The sequence below is a fragment of the Sorghum bicolor genome, chromosome 3, assembly GCF_000003195.3.
Source record: "Sorghum bicolor cultivar BTx623 chromosome 3, Sorghum_bicolor_NCBIv3, whole genome shotgun sequence".
In the NCBI taxonomy this organism is placed as follows: domain Eukaryota; kingdom Viridiplantae; phylum Streptophyta; class Magnoliopsida; order Poales; family Poaceae; genus Sorghum; species Sorghum bicolor.
Genome location: NC_012872.2, coordinates 140,443 through 148,277, shown reverse-complemented (window position 1 = coordinate 148,277; position 7,835 = coordinate 140,443). Strand labels below are relative to the sequence as shown.

Genomic DNA, 7,835 nt, shown 5'->3' with positions numbered 1-7,835 from the left:
AGAGTACTTAAGGATGAAACAAATATATTTAGATTAGGATTCTACTCCATAATGGTCTAGACGCGGGCTATTCTAACTCGTATGAGCACGAGTTATATATATATATATATATATATATATATATATATATATAGAGAGAGAGAGAGAGAGAGAGAGAGAGGAGTAACACCAAATTCATTGCCTCGGTATCCACATATTTTTTGAAAATTTACTCCAAATTACCCTTGCATTATTAAACTTGCAGAAGGTAATAACACCATTTACACTATGACATGCCATTCATGCTAGGTGGAGTATTTCAATCAACTTCCTTTAATTTGATGGTGGTTTGTACAACATCTAAATTGTTTATGAGTTGCTAATTATGGCTCATAGCCCTAATTAATTTGCTACCTCATTTCTAGTATGACACGATTTTCATTGCTTACAAGTTAACAATATCATTTTTGTTTCAGAACACAGTAAACTATTGTTGAGAAATGAGAAGGTAAGGAGAAAAGTGATAAGTAAATTTTTTATGTCAAAACCAAATGCTAGTTCTTTATTTTTTTCGTGTGTCAATCAATGCAACTTACGCCTGCTGTCCCGGATGCAAGTGTTCTGCATACCCCTCGATGGCAATGCCTTTTATCTAATATTCTTTTTTTTCAAAAAGAAGAAACTTGAGTAAAATGTATATGAGTCGAAAGGATAAAAAAACTGACCAATGTGCATTTCTATGTTTTTCCTTTAATATTTTTTTTTGCAAAAGCACAAACTTGAGTAAAATACAGAGGAGTATAAAGATGAAAACTTGATCACTGTGTTTTTTTTTGGAAAAAGAACAAAAGAACCTGGCTGAGAATACGAGCATCTCCAATAGTTTTGCATATTGCTTTTGCATTCTTGATCTTTGTCAAAACTCACAAAAATATCTCTCCAACAGTTTTGCATATTCGTTTTGCATTTTTGGAAACTCGGCAAATTCTAGGGGAAGCTTGGCATTTATGCAAGTCCGTCCGCGACTTGGCAAACACCAATCTGGCGCGTCTCTCTACATCGCCATGGTGCACGCGGGCCTCGCCACCGCGCTGCTCGTGCTCTACGGCCTCTACCTGCTGCTTGCGTTGCCGCTCGCCGCGCTCTAGTCCTCGACCGCCACGCTCGCTGACGCACGCGCTGCGCTCCTGCGCTGCCCGCTCCCAGACATGTCGGCGTTCCCGCACCTCCTCCGTTGGCTCGTCTCCTTCTTCTTTCTCATCCTCTTCGAGCGCCTCAACACGAGTGGCGGCAGACTTCCTCAACACACGAAGAAAGCCCACGAACGAACCGAGACCGCGCGTGAAAACTTTCGGCAGTTGGGTCCACATTTTGGTAAATGGCAAGTCAGATTTGTGTTGACGATGGATAAGCTATAAAATCCACACATGAAAACACCGTCAACAGGCTGGAAATAGTGAAAGAATGGCATAGCATAGCCATCTTTTATCACTAAGAAGTTCCACTTGTGCTCTAAGTATTTGGATGGAGGTACATTTACATTTGGGGGAAAATGAGCTCCTAGACTCACCAAGTCATGGTCGGCCGACCTACACTTGGGGTGGTTCAGGTGCTGGCTCAATTCCAGGATCCTAAGGCCTTGTTTAGTTTCCAAAAAAATTTGCAAAATTTTTCAGATTCCCCATCACATCGAATCTTTAGACGCATGCATGGAGTATCAAATATAGACAAAAATAAAAACTAATTGCACAGTTTGGTCGGAATTGACGAGACGAATCTTTTAAGCCTAGTTACTCCATGATTGGACAATATTTGTCAAATACAAACGAAAGTGCTAATTTCCCAAAATTTTTTGGAACTAAACAAGGCCTAAGGCAACACACTCAAGTCCATCTCGACCCTCAGATCACACTTGTATTTCTATTCAAGGGTGAAAGATGGAGGTACAAGGATCCATGAACCCACCAGAAGAACTAGACCGAAGATGAACACAAGACACACTCCATGACAGATGGGGACAGCAATGGAGCAAGGCTGGTGGGCCCACCTCACCAAATCTCAGTCGGCCGACCAGCCTTTGGTGGGTCCCACCTGCTAGCTCCACTCCACCGACTTCTAGGACCTTCTAGAAGGCTCAGGGTGGCCCCACCTCACAAAATATCAGGTCGACCGACCTATGATGTGGGCCCACCTAAGGTCGGTTACACTCCACCGACTTTGGCAACACATGTAGATGATCTTAGACGTCCATCTAAGGTGGTTCCAATAACGGTTTATCCAAGGGTGGAAAAGCGGGAAGCACACGAAACGCTGACGTAGCACCCCCTCTACTCCCCCTATAAATAGAGGCTGCATCCACCCTCTCTAAAGGGAAGGTGTGTTCCAATGTAGCTCTAGCTTTCCAGTTGTAAGTGTGAGTGTTAGTCTAGTGTGGGAGTTAGAGTTGAGTCGAGCGAAGCTTGGAGTCTCCGGAGTCGTCTTCTGGAGAGTCTGATATTCCTCTTTATCTTTTCTCTTGTAAGACTTTGAGTATTTAATATAATTACTTTTCTAAGTATTTACTTAGTGCAATATTCTATTGTAGTGTCCTAATGTGTCTTATAGTAGTTATATACTAGCTAAGTTAGTCTTAAGTGTTTGGGTTATTTTCTCTACCGGTAACACGATGCTTGGACTAGGTTGTATACTTAGTTTGAGTAGTAAGAGTTAGCATAAGCGTGGTGCTTAGACTAAAGCCCGCCCTTGAATACCACCGTATCAAACGTGATAGCGGGCTGCGGCGAAGCGTGACAGGCCTTTGCTTTCCAGTAGGTTCTATTTACGCCGAGTACGGTCTGTAGGCGCCCATAAGAAACGAGTCCGCTTGGATAGGAGTTTCGTCCTCCTATTGCAGTCGACTTCCAACAAACAAGCAGTTAAGTTTAACGACGTTAGTGTGTGTCCGCTACTAGATTAGATTGGTTCACAGGAGTAAAGTTAGAGTCATATGAGTCTTTTCTCACTCGTTGTCCTCCCACCTAGCTACACTACACTAGTTATCTTAGAGTTATCCAGAACCACATCAACCTTCCTCTACGTCTTCGTTACCTCACTACCTTAGTTGATCCTAGCTGGGATAGAATTTCTCTTCCTTGCTATCTCCTCTAGCACGCTTTCCTTTGGACAAATTATAAATCACGACACCGTGGATACTCACCACGATCGAAGTGCTACATCGGTATCTATGCGCTTGCAGAGTTACCCCTGGTACATCTTGCGTCATCGCTAGAGCTTAGTGTTGCTTAGCATTTCTGGAGCCGTTGCTCAGGGTAGCCTGACAACCTATCCTAGTAACAACTCAGGCTTGCATTTAAGCAGTGCTGGTTAGGCGCCATCATTTTTAGATACTTGTCACATCTTACTCTAGCCAGTGTGCGTTAAGATTTGCCAACAATTTACAAAACTCTTGGAGATGTCTTATTTTTCTCCTACCATTTGCTTTCCAGAGTTGGTAAACTCCAACAAATGGCAAAGAAAAAATGCTAAACTGATGCTTAAAAAAGGTAAAAAGTAAACTTGAGTAAAATATAGAGGAGTATAAAGGTTAAAAGATGATCACTATGCATTTGTTCTCTTTTTGCAAAAAAGAACAAAAGAACCTGGCTGAGAATAAGGGAGGTAAAAATGCAAAAAAGAAAAAAGAACTTGCCTAAGAATAAGTGAGGTAAAAAAATATATAATGCAAAAAAATTAAAATATTGAAAAAATAGTCCTGGCTGAGAATAAGAGAGGTAAAAATTCAAAAAAAAACTTGCCTGAGAATAAGTGAGGTAAAAAAGTATAAAAATGTTTAAAAATGCAAAAAAAAACATAAAATATTTACAAAAAATGGTCCTGGCGGGGCTTGAACCCGCGACCTTCGGCTCATAAGACCAACGCTCTGACCAACTGAGCTACAGGACCTTCACATATAAAATTTTTTTGAAATTCTTGCTATATTATATGCCAAAATGATCCAGCTGAGGCATCCGTACAGACCTAGGACTGCAGTGCAGAAACTAGTAAATGATGCTCTCATAGTGATGCAAAGTAGGTTGCCAATGAATTCATAAATAATCTTAAGTTTATGTTACCTGCAAAAAAATAAGACTATTTTTGGGATTTGTGAACAACCCCCTGTTGTATCTCTGCGTCCTCAGACCTAGCTATCAACTTACGGTTTCAAAATTACGTGCTGGCGTGCTGCCTTGATCTTTCTTTGTCTCGAACCCTGTCATCACGTTATTTTTATACTCGGATTTGGGAGATTTCTTAATGTAAATTTGAGTGTTTATTTGAAAAACATCATATCAAAGGTGGATAGTTAGAAGCAAATAAAATACAATGGCTGTGGACAATATTTGAATCTGTGGGCCGGACTCGACGGTAGACTGTTTTGTTCTTTTTTCTAAAAGGATATCTCTATTTTTCTGTAGCATGTTTGGGCTGCAAAAGAGTTCTCCAATTAGTAATAGTAGGTTTTTTTTTCAAGACCCAGTTATAGACACAGACACTCATATACACGAGCACAGACTCACCTCTATGAATGCACGTATGCTCTATCTCTATGAACACCTCCAAAGAACCAAGTTGGATAGTAGACTTAAGAGACAACCATTTAACACTGGAGTGGGGGGGGTGCACAACAGTTACAAAAAAATGAGAACAAAACTACTAGCTAGCTGTGTTGCAGTTCCACACATATGTACATAGACACCCTTAGTTTTTAATTAAGTCATAAGATTATGGAAAGATAGGATAGATCCAGTTAGGTAGGGGACACTAGAATTGCTCCTAGTTTAATATGAAATGAAATAAAAAATTTATTATGTACTCCCGTACTCACAAAGAAAGTCGTTTTAGACAAGCTTTTGGTAATATAAATCATAAATAATTTTTAAGTTACTGATTTTAGAAATGTAAAAACCATATGAATAGATTTGTCTTGAAAAATATTTTTATAAAAATTTACATATGTCACTTTCTGATAAATATTTTTTATAAAAACAAAAAGTCAAAGTTAGACTTTGAAAACCGTATTGCTTCCTCAATGACTTATATATATACCCATGTGTGTGTGGTTGTGGCAGCCTAGTCGTCCTAGAAGAAACACCCATGGTCCATGCATGGAGCGGCCAAGGTCAATCCAAGCAATTCAAGCAAAAGCAAACATACCCATGTTGACAAGGCTTCTCTTTTTCCCAAACCACCACCATGTGTTAGTTTAAATTTCTTTTCCCAAAGTATCATATCTCACTTCTCTCTTCCCTAGCTAGCAGGGCCGCACAAGGGGACCAAATTAGAGAGAGAGAGAGAGAGGTAAAGAAAGCGAAATATTTTTCTGTGGACTTTGGAAAGGAATCTTGTGTCCCTTTAGAAAGGCTGTGTGTGTAGAGAGAGAGGGGCTGGCCGGCTGAGGCTAGCCTGGCCTCCTCTAGTCCTCTAGGGGTGTGCATGCACACTGCACGCTGCAATGGAAAATGCATGCACGAGCACGAGGAGAGGAGAGGAGAATATCCTAGGGCCTACTAGAGTTCATACGCTAGAATCCAAGGGATTAGCGCTAAACAATGCTCAAAGGCAAAAAGGCCAATTATCACGGACCGGAAACCACCGGACCCCTCTCAGCTCGATCATAGCTTTTTATATAGTATACATACTTATAATAAATAACAATTAGATTAGAATATCGATCAATATAATCATCTCAGCTGGTTTATGCTAGTACTAATTAATTAGCTAGGGCTGGGCTGACTAAAGTCAGCTCTCAAGCAGACGCCTTCCCACACTTCCAAATATTCACCTGCCAACTGCCATGCATTGCTCGCGATTCGATCGATCCATTCAGGCCTCAAAATCTCAAAAACTTTTTAAGATTTTCGGTAACATTAAATTTTTAGACATATATAAAACATTAAATATAAATAAATAAAATAATTAATAGTATAGTTTAATTATAATTTATGAGATAAAATTTTTGAATCTAATTAATTTATAACTAGACAATAACTATTAAAAACAAAAATACCGTAGTAGTCATATATAAATTTTTTCGCTATCTAAACAGGCCTCGGCCAGCCGATTGATTCTCGCTCTCGCTTTGGATTTCGCATCGCATCGCATCTCTCCGGCTGCGCCTGCAATCGTCAACAAATACACGTTGCCACACTGACATGACATGTTCCTATCACCACCTACTTCCCATGCATGCATCGGCTACACGTTAGCGGTATTTTTTCACAGCAGTATTTTCTCTCATAATAAATCAGCCAACAATAATTTTATTCTTGACTTTTCAATCTCTGTCCATTGCCTTCGTTTTTCAAATTAAAGAGCATTTTTGCATACGTGTTCCCTCTTTATTCATGCCTTTTCAATTCTAGTATATCGATGCATGGCCTTAAGTGAAGTCCGATTGATGATCCATGCATGTCAGGCACTGCAGCCAAAACACGTATACACGCGACGATACATATACAAAACTGCATGCATGCATATATATGCGCGCGTAATTTACAGTGCCCGCTGGAACGACGACGCTGTCCTCCTACGCGCATGACTGTTATGTATGCAGGCTTCAGTTCATGGACGACGAAGTACGCGCGCTGATGAGCTCATCGATCATGCTCTTCAGGGCTAGCTATAGCTTAATTAGCTTGTTATTCATCAATGGAAGGAATCATTGCATTCAATTCATATGCCTGCAGGGATCTTAGGCTAGTCTTCATATAAAGTTTTACTTCCCAGTTTCCAAAACATGAAACAAAATATAAAATGAGTCTCTCTCTCAATGCACAGTTTCATGCCATAATTTTATAGATTATTTTATCCTTTCTATGGGTCCCACCGCTCTCTTCTCTCTCCTCCCTACCGTAACCGCACACGTGACGGATGATTTCGCGACCGCGAGGATGCCGACCATGGTGGGCGGGCCGTGACCGCGGCGGCTGGCGGGGAAGCACCCGTGATGGGCGGAGCCAGCGTCCGCGATGCCCTACGGAGTAGCACCTGCGGAGGTCGGAGCTCTCGATCGGGGCAGGGCGACCGGAGCTCGGGAAGATTCCACGACAATGGCGGGAGGGCCATGACCGCGGCGGCCATCGGAGCAGCACCAGCGATGGGCGGAGCCTGCGACCGCGATGGCCGACAGAGCAACACCCGCGGAGGCCGGAGCTCTCGACCGGGGCACAACGGCCGGAGCTCGCGATGGATCGATTTCCGAACAGCGGCGAGCGGGCCGCGACTGCGGCGAGCGGCGGAACCGCACCCAGGGCGGTCGGAGCCTATGACCGAGGCACAACAGCTGGAACTGCGCGGCGGAGGATTTCGCGGCAGAGGATTTTGCAGTGCTCGCTGCTCGGCATGAAATGACCGAGGGCCTCAATGGGGTTTCTTGCTGTTTCCAAGGTGTTGGAAACAACACGGATACGTTTCATTCCCATGAAACTTTCTTCTTCTTCTCTCCTCCCAGTTTCATACAAAGATTCTCTTTTAGCTGATGTGGCATTTCATTTAATGTACATGAAACTTCTTATAAAATCCCATTGTGAGCCCTGCTCTATTTAATTTGTTAGATCAGCCGCTAGACGAACGGCTTTTCTAACAGTTTTCATCCAGCTCTAACCGATCGATCCAAATAAAATCTTAATCCGATAGGTACTGACAACTAGTGACAAAGTACATTCATATATTAATTATTGAATGCTTTGTAAATATAGTAATATAGTAGTGGTATATATTGTCATATTATACCTATTTATGATCATAAATCTTTGTAATTTTTTCTATAATTTTGGTTAAACTTTAAATGTTTTGACTCTTGGAATGACTTATAATTT

At 41.6% G+C, this 7,835-nt stretch overlaps 1 non-coding gene across 1 annotated transcript; it reads right to left on the bottom strand.

Annotated features, from left to right (window-relative positions):
• On the bottom strand, nt 3,848–3,921 carry TRNAI-UAU. Its single transcript has one exon. It is a non-coding gene; the product is annotated as a tRNA-Ile (tRNA).